We start from the raw sequence: 9,678 nt of genomic DNA on the forward strand, positions 1-9,678 counted from the left end.
CCCCTCCCTTCCCCTCCCCTCCTCTCCCCTCCCTTCCGCTTCCCTTCCCTTCTTTCCTTTTTTCCTTTCATCTTTCCTTATAATTCTAAGAAGTGAGATTGGGGAAAAGGAGAAAATAACTCTGTCTTGCTGTGTGGAGTGGCTCAGGAAAAACCAAATGAGCCAATTATGAGGGACCACTAGGGCAAAGGCCTTAAAGCTCTTACTAGGAATCCATTTCTAAAATCATTATATTAAAAAGATATATGAGCTTATATGTTTATCACAACACTGTTCACAATAGCACAAAGGTGTGAAATCAACCTAAATGTACATCAGTGGATGACTGGATAAAGAAAATGTGGTATATGTACAAATGGAATACTATGCAGCCATAAAAAGAATGAAATCATGTCTTTTGCAGCAATATGGATGGACCTAGAGGCCATTGCTTAAGTGAAACAACTGAGAAAGTCAAATACCACATGTTCTCACCTTTAAGTGAGAGTTAAATAATGTGTTCACATGGACATGGAGTATGGACTGAATAGAAATTGGAAACTTGGCAGGGAGAGAGTGAGAGGTGGCTGGGTGATGAGAAATTTCTTAATAAGTGCAATGTGCATTATTTGGATGATGGATACATTAAAAGCCCAGACTTCGCTACTAAGCAATATATCCATTTAACAAAATTGTGCTTATACCCTTTACATTTAATCTCCTAAGAATCCATTAGCAGTAGGAATTCTCATAAGAATCCATTTTCTTTCTTTTTCTTTGAGATAAGGTCTCACTCTGTCACCCAGGCTGGAGGGCAGTGGTGCAATCATGGCTCACTGCAGCCTTGAACTGCCTGGGCCCAGCCTCCCAAATAGCCGGGCTACAGGCGTGTGCCACCATGCCTGGCTAATTTTTCCACTTTTTGTAGAGATGAGCGTTCACCACATTGCCCAGCCTGGTCTCAAATTCCCGGGCTCAAGCAATCAGCCTGCCTCAGCCCTCCAAAATGTTGAGATTACAGGTGTGAGCCACTGCACCAAGCCAAGAATTCATTTTCATTCTTATTTCTGTAAGTGATTTACACTTCACAAAACTCTTCCCAGGCGTATCATCTCATTTGAATCTATACACTGATTCTGCTTGGTAGGCAGGGCAGGAATACAAGCTGCACTTAAGAGATGAAGAAATAAAGGCAGAGGGAGCTTAAGTGATTTATTTATCCAAGGTTATTCTCTATCTCATCCCTGTGTCTATTTCCTTGCCAGCCCTCCCATGACATGAAGTAATGCTGTACCACTGCGCGGGAAACTCGTGGAGGTGTCTACTCTCTGTTAGAATGAAAAGTTGCCCGTAGGGAGCAGTCCACTTTCTCTCTAGTTCACTGTTCTTCACAGGCACCAGCATGGCTATTTAAAGCCCATAGGTTTAAAATAAATATTTATTTCATAAATGAATTAGCAGCCTCCTTGCTTCCAAATCCTTTATCCTCTTCATAGAATTCTCCTCTTAAAATAGTCAAATCACCTCATGCCACTTCACTGCAAAAACCTACTGTGGTTCACTGCTGTGCACAAGATAATTTTAAGCTCCTTAGGTTGGCATTCAAGCTGTCTTCAACTTCTGTTCCCCTCTGCACCCATAAGTGCCATCCACACTGTGAGACACCCTGCCTCACTTGTCATAGCAGCTAACATTTATTGAATACTTACCATAGGCTAAGTACTGTGACAAGCACTTTACTTATATTATTCTATTTAATCTTTGCAAGGACTCTGTGAAATAGGCACTATTGTCTCCATTTTTATTTTCATTTTTTTAAAGATGGAGTTTCACCATGTTGGTCAGGCTGGTCTTGAACTCCTGACCTCAGGTGATCCACCCACCTTGGCCTCCAAAGTGCTTGGATTACAGGAGTGAACCACTGCGCCCGGTGTTGTCTCCATTTTAATGAAAAGGGAAACAGGCTTAAATAACTCACCGAAGATCATGCAGCTCTTGAATGGTACACCTGGGGCTTGAACTCCCGCCTTTCTGCCCCCAGGTGCATGCACTCAGCCTCACTTTAGGTTGAATTTACTCTGCCTTTGCATTTTGGCTGGGGCCTGTGCTTGGGTTCCTTGCTCGGCCTGGGATATCCCCTCTCTTCCCCATGTGCCTGCATCCTTGCTATCCCTGCTCCACTGGCCTTTCATCCACGAGCCTTCCCATCCTACCCTCTCTGGTGAGCCATTTTTCCCTCTGCAGCACAATGCATTCGGATTTAAAGCAGTATTAGCCGGGCAGGAGGCTGTCCTCCTAGAGGGTCTGTGAGCTCTTTTAAGGCAAAGACTATAATCCATTCATTAAAAAAATGTTTTAATCACTTTATTCTTAAATTGAATAATTGTACATATGCAGTAATAATTGGACGTGTTCATAGAGATACATGATGAGGTTTCAATACATATAATAGTGAATAAATGAGAGTAACTGGCATGTTCATTGTCTAAATGTTTATCATCTCTTTAAGTTGGGAGCATTTAATGTCCTGCTATTTGAAACTACGTGTTACTGTTCACTATAGCCATCCTACAGTGATGTAGGATATTAGAACTGATTTTTCCAAGCTGATGTGATTTTTGTATCCTTTAACAAATCTCTCCCTATCTCTCTCCTCTAAAATCAGCATCCCAGTCCCAACTCACAATTGGCATTCAGTGGCTCTTTCTTAGACATCTTGGGATGAAAGCTGTGATGACGTTATTATTAATAAGGAAATAGCCACAAGGGGGCAGTACCAACGGGTCTTAGAATGGATTGCCCTCTCAGTTCTGCCTGGGAGATGGGTGTTCCGCTCCTTCTAGCTCACAGGACGGCCCTGGGGGACAGAGGAACCAAGGTCTAATATCATTAAGTGTGCACAGCCAAAAGGTAAACAGCAATGGGAAGCGTGGGAGGAAAATTGGAGGGAAGTTAGAAAAAAAAACCCAATTTTTGGAAGCTCTTGAAAACTTTTGGAGTTTTAAAAACGGTTGGATGAAATATGGAACATAGTTTTTCCTGCAGAGTGTTATTTGGTCTTCTTCATACACATTTACATCTTTAGTTCCCTAAACATAATTTTGTTAGCAAACCAAGAAACCCGTAACACATTCTGTGTTATCGAGGAAAACTCACATTTAGGTCACAAAGAGGGCTACAAATAATGAATGCTATTTTCCATTGTTCTTTCTCTGCTGCCTCTTAATTGTTGTTTATGGAGATGATAAGTTATATTTTCACTTACTTGTTATCGCTGTTTTGTCTGTTTTTTTCTAGTTAAAAAGGAGTGGAAAATCATAAAGTTTTTGAGATATGTTATTTTTGTAGCCCTATTGGAACCTGTAGCTAATTCTGGCAAAAGATGGAGCAAGCCTGGGGTGGAAAAAATTGGGAAGGGCCACAGAATATTGACGGGCCTTATGAGCCTGTGCCCAAAAATTCATGGGATTCCAGGCCGGGCACAGTGACTCACGCCTGCAATCCCAGCACTTTCGGAGGCCTAGGTGGGCAGATCGCTTGAGCCCAGTAGTCCAAGACCAGCCTGACCAATGTGTCAAAACCCCGTCTCTACTAAAAATACAAAAATTAGCCAGTTGTGGTGGCGGGTGCCTGTAATCCCAGCTACTCTGGAGGCTGAGGCAGGAGAGTCATTTGAATCTAGGAAGCGGAGGTTGCAGTGAGCTGAGATTGCCCTCTGCAGTGAGCAGAGCCAGACTCTGTCTCAAAAAAATAAATAAATAAGAAAAATTCATGGGTTCACCCATATTGAGGGCTGGAAAATAAAAGGATTTTGAGAAGTCTTTCTGAGGGTACGGCTTTTCAGGGGACCTTTTAGGAAGGCCTGGAATAGCTTCATGAATGAAGAGAGACTACAGTAAGACTCCATGCAAGGCTTGACATGTGTCCCTGAAGCTGAGGGGCACCATGGACAGCTGTGTGATGCCTACCTGGAAAATTCCAAGGCAGGAGAGAGTGTTTCTCTCGCTGCTTCAGTACTAAGAATGAAGGGCAAGCTGCCTCTGCCCTGGACTTGGGCTTAATTCCCGGGGTTTGCAGGGGTCAGGATTTTCTGAATGTTTCCCAGAGACCGGGCATGAGCCACAGGTGACATTGGGGGTGACTTAAGCCCTGTCCAGCAGAGCCACCTGGAGAGGTAATAGGACCTGGTGGAAAGAAGCTGCCAGTGGACAGCCGGCTTCCCATAGGGCTGGAAAAGGAGGAGGCAAAGGCCTCCAAGGAAGATGGGCTTATGGGGCCCTGGGTATTGTACGGGGATGGATGGGCTCTGCAGGGTCTCAAGAAGCCCCTAATGGGAGAGTCCATTTTAGGCAGTTACGAAGCCCAGGAGCACAAACCAATTTATAATGGGACTTGCTAGGTGACAACTTCCCTACTCACCCCTTTCCTGTCAGCCTCTCTCTGTAGCCCCAAAGGGCCAGAAACAAAGTCAGCAAGTTGCGGAAGAGGTATCTGGAAAGAGAGCAGAAACTAACAGTGGCCGTGCCTCCCCATCCCAGCAGGCCCCAGTGGGAGGTGGAAGAGGAAGTCTTCCTTTTGAATGAAGATCAAAGTGTAGGCCAGGCACTGTGGCTCACGCCTGTAATCCCAGCACTCTGGGAGGCTGAGATGGGCGGATCACGAGGTCAAGAGATTGAGACCATCCTGGCCAACATGGTGAAAACCCATCTCTACTAAAAATACAAAAATTAGCTGGGCGTGGTGGTGTGCACCTGTGGTCCTAGCTACTTGGGAGGCTGAGGCGGAAGAATTGCTTAAACCTGGGAGATGGAGGCTGCAGTGAACCGAGATTGGGTCACTGCACTTCAGCCTGGAGAAAGAGCAAGACTCCGACTCAAAAAAAAAAAAAAGATGTAGAGTATTCTGTTGCCTGGCATGATAATTTCTGAATTGTGGCTGTGCTTTGCCTCTTGAGTGACCATATGGCTTTGTCTTAGCTGTGAGTGTCTAGAAGAACCTAGAGACAGCCTGAGTATTTGTCAGGGACACTGGCTTCACTGAGCAAATTTGCAGTGATGCAAAAATAAAGTGGCCTTGAAGTAACATTTCATCAGCTGTGCGTGTTCCACGTGCTAGATTTGTCTTCCACATGAAAGAATGAAGGAAGTACAACAACATCTTAACAGCAATGATCTTGGGGTGGTCAGATGATGAGGGGGAAGATTATTTTTTAATTTCTTGGGTGTTCTAAATGTCCTACCATGAACATATTTTTTTTTCTTTCTTTTTTCCTCCATTTATTTATTTTATTGCATTTTAGGTTTTGGGGTACATGTGAAGAACATGCAAGATTGTTGCATAGGTACACACGTGGCAGTGTGATTTGCTGCCCTCCTCCCCATCACCTACATCTGGCATCTCTCCCCTTGCTATCTCTCCCCAGCTCCCAACCCCCCACTGTCCCTCCCCTATTTCCCCCCAACTGACCCCAGTGTGTAGTGCTCCCCTCCCTGTATCCATGCGTTCTCATTGATGAACATATTTTAATTTGATAATCTTAAGAAAATGAAAATAAACAATATTCTTTAAAATGGATGAAGAATTTAAGATTATGTAGGTAAAAATAATTTCTGGCTCAGGTCCTGCTTGCCTGTGGGGTGGGGAGGGAGCCAGAGGCACAGGCCTGACCCGGGTGTGAGAAGACAGAGGGTGATGTGAAGAGAAAGTCACCTGCCCCTCACAATACTCCCTCAGCCCAGAAACTCTTACCTGACACCCAGGCCTAAAATTCCTCAGTGCCCATCTGCCAGTTCTGTACTCTGGACAATTCTTTATAACTCACTGCCCTTACCACCTTCCCACAGGGACTTCCTGGGGACGGAGTCTAGTTATAAGGGTTGACAATGCCATGTGAAGCTTATCTTCCCTGCCTTTACTTCCTAAGCTCAGTCTTCAGTGAGAGTTAACAGAAGAATTTCAGGCCATCAGATGGGCACTATACCCTATAGAACAGTTTCTCAACCTCGGCACCATTGATATGCTGGGACCAAGTAATTATTTGTTGTAAGGGGATGTCCTGTGATTGTAGGATGTTCAGCAGCATCCCTAGCTGCCACCCATCACCCACCGCACAACCTCCCAGCCAAAACCCACCACCCACACACAGCCTCCCCACCCACCACCCACACACAGCCTCCCCACCCGCCATCCACCACCCACACACAGCCTCCCCACCCGCCATCCACCCCACACACGGCCTCCCAGCTGCCACCCACCACCCACTGCTTCTTGTTGGTTCGTTTAGGGGACATGAATGGTCAGGAAAACACTATGAAATCTCTTGGAATCCCCTTCAGAAAATGGAGGAGGCTGGTTCTTGTGTGCTTTAGAAGAATTCGGATTCAGCCGGAGAGGCGCTCCCTGGAGTCAGGGCTGTGCTGTGAGCCACACATGCAGACTTCTTTTTGTTTGTTTGTTTTGAGACAAAGTCTTGCTCTGTCACCCAGGCTGGAGTGCAGTGACAAAATCTCAGCTTACTGCAAACTCTGCCTCCCGGGTTCAAGCCATTCTTCTGCTTCAGCCCCATGAGTAGCTGGGATTACAGGGTGAGCCACCATGCCTGGCTAATTTTTGTATTTTTAGTAGAGATGGGGTTTTACCATGTTGACCTTGAACTCCTGACTTGAACTCCTCAAGTGAACCACCACCTCGGCCTCCAAAGTGCTGGGGTTGCAGGTGCGTGCCACCATGCCTGGCTAATTTTTGTCTTTTTAGTAGAGATGGAGTTTTGCCATGTGGCCCAGGCTGGTCTTGAACTCCTGACCTCAAGTGATCTGCCCAATTCGGCCTCCCAAAGTGCTGGGACTACAGGCATGAGCCACCACACCTGGCCTATTTTGCTGTAATTATTTATTTAATGTTTGTCTTCCTTGCCAGTCTATAAGCCCATATATAATTTTCACAGTGATATTCTGAGTGCGCCCAGTGGTTTCTGTCACATAGTAGGATGTTAGAAATATTAACTGCATACATAATACAGGAATGAAGTGCAGAGGCCGAAGGACCAGGCAGCTCTTCCAAGAGAACATAGATTTATTTGGAACCCAGCATTGCTCGACTGAGGGCACATTGGGATCACCCCCAGAGATGGCATGAGGGGGGTGTGAGAGTGGGGGTGGCCAAGGGAGGAACATGGCAGGGAGAGGACAGGGATTTCTTTTTATTTGACCTATAAAAAGCTGGCCTAATTGATAGTCTCCCCCAGCCCAAATGTCCTGCCACCCCAGTCATCCTACTAGCTGGGTGCTTCAACATCAGACCCACCTGGGGTGTGTATTAAGCATGTACACTCCTGGGCCCCACCTGGCATCATCAGAATATCTGGGAGTGGGACTTGGAGATCTACATCTTGACATGCTCGTGGGTGTTTTTTTTTTTTTTTTTTAAATTGATGTTGATGAGAGCTTTGGGACTCAGTCTAGCTTGTTCATATGTGTATCCCAAAAACCTAGCCCAGTGCAGGGCAGGAATGAGGAACTCGGTATTTCTTGATGGGTGAATAAATGAATGAATGAATTTCATAGTCACGGAAATGTGTATATTTGGTTTTTCCCAAGGCTAAAAAGAAGAGGGATGCTGCCTCCCTATGGTCTTCCATTGCTTTCTTCACCCTCTGGGGCCAATTTCCCCATTGGCAAGCAAGGGCATTTGGACTGAGTAAGCCACAGGGCTTCTTCCTGCCTTAATAATCATCAGCAGCAAGACTCTGTGCTTTCCGTTTCTTTTTGCCTGCCTTCCTGCAAGGGGGGAAAGAATCAAGATGAAAATCAACCACGACCCGGAGATTTGTTGTCAGTTTTAATAGGAGGAGTGGAGTCAAAGAGTTTAGGGAAATGTAGAAAAAGACCTTTTACTTTTTGCTGGAACATGATATGGTTTGTGCATGGCACATACATGTTAAAAAAAGAGAAGTTTCACATTTCACAAGCACATGACTGAACAGCATCTGGGCTGCATTACCCACTGTGCCTCAGCTGGAGGGCAGCTCTATCCTGGGACCAGCCTGAGGCACTTAGTGACCTACACAAAGAGGAAACCATGCAGATCACGGCTCTCTGATGCTGAAATTTCAGTTCAATGAGGTACACAAATGTGGTTCTGCGTTGGTTATCTGCATGACGGGCTAGGTTCAGGACCTGTTTGGGGCTTAATCACATCTTCCTCCTGTTCTGGGAAGAGGAAGCATCAGTCAGATGTAAGCAGAGCCTGGAGTATCTCTCTCTATTCTTCTGGACTTGTCCCAAACTCCTCTCTTTGGTGTTTTTCTGGGAGGTAGCAGAATGAGTGGCTGGTTCCTTCAGGGGAGGAGCAAGTATTAGAGACCCACTTTATAGACACAGGTGTGGAAAGTGGCAGAGAATACCTCCTCAGGGACAGCTGACCCAGAGTCTTTGAGGGAAAACATTGGGGTAGCAGGACGAAGGAGTTTTCTAGCTTGTGTCCCCTTGAAAGTGGGCAGAAGGAGATAGAGAGCAGAGAGGAAATCCTGTAGGACGTTTGTAGATGTGCGTTTGGTAGATATGTTTATATCAGTGACTGTGGCACACAGCGGGCAAAGGCTATGGGCATCAACACAGGGAGGAAGAACTACAGCTCACGGACTCTCCTGTTTCTTTCTTCTCTCAGGACCTGCGTAGAACAAGAACTTGAAGGGTCTGAGGTCCAGGATAAGAAAGTGGCCCAGAGCCAGCATCGAAGGAGAACTGCAAACTGCGCAGGACAGGACAAGGGTCAGGAGAGAATTTCAGGCCTGGGTTTCTGGGCAGGAGAGATACCTATATGTCTAAAGAGAAGAGAGGTTTGTACCCTGAGTCAGACGGCAGAAGAAAATGTTGTCTTTGTTAGGCCACAGACTGGCCCTGACCAAGGGCTTGGCATGTGTGTTAGGGCACTGTGGGATGTGGCCGCAGAGGGGAAGGCTGCGGAGGATGATGGCAGGGTATTAATTACAAAATTACATGCTGCTTTCCAGAGAGGTTCAAATATGTATGGGAAGTGGAAAGGGAAGGGGTGTTAGAAGGCAGTGCATGATGAAACAAACATAATCAACAGCTTGAACAAGGCATTTGGAGTTTCCTGGTTTCCTATGAGGTCCATCCACTGCCCTGAAAAGGGTGGACGTTTTACAAGGAGCCTAGGGCTCCCCCATTGCTTCTAAGCTAACCTCTTCAGCTGCAGCTGAGAGGTACATCTTGAAGTGTGTGCAGATATGCTGCTCTCCTCTTTATCATTTGCTCTTGAAGAGAGAATAAAACAGCCTCTTGGCCCTCAGAACTCCAAGTTTGCATGGGGCTGCCAAAGAAGATTCAGGATGAAAGAGAGGTGAATTGGCTACAAAGCTCTGTAAACCAGGCTCCTTGCTCAGCACTTGGGGAATGGAGGAGCCAAGTCTTAGTACATCCTCAGTGGGAAATTGGGGGTCTCTGGTTCCCCTGCATATAGCAATGTCTTCTGCAGCCTTTGGGATCCAATGGGCTTGACAACCAAGTTCAGCACTCAGTGGACATGTGACCAGATAGGAAACAACTCTTCACGCCCGGGCACAGATACAGAAGCCAGAGAGAAGGGACTGAAATGCGTCCTGCTGATCTTACTCTGGTCCTATCTCTTAACCCACTTCTGTGGATGGGGATTGGCATTTCCTTCCTTCCTTCCTTCCTT

Source organism: Cebus imitator, unplaced genomic scaffold (assembly GCF_001604975.1).
Source record: "Cebus imitator isolate Cc_AM_T3 unplaced genomic scaffold, Cebus_imitator-1.0 Scaffold187, whole genome shotgun sequence".
Lineage (NCBI taxonomy): Eukaryota > Metazoa > Chordata > Mammalia > Primates > Cebidae > Cebus > Cebus imitator.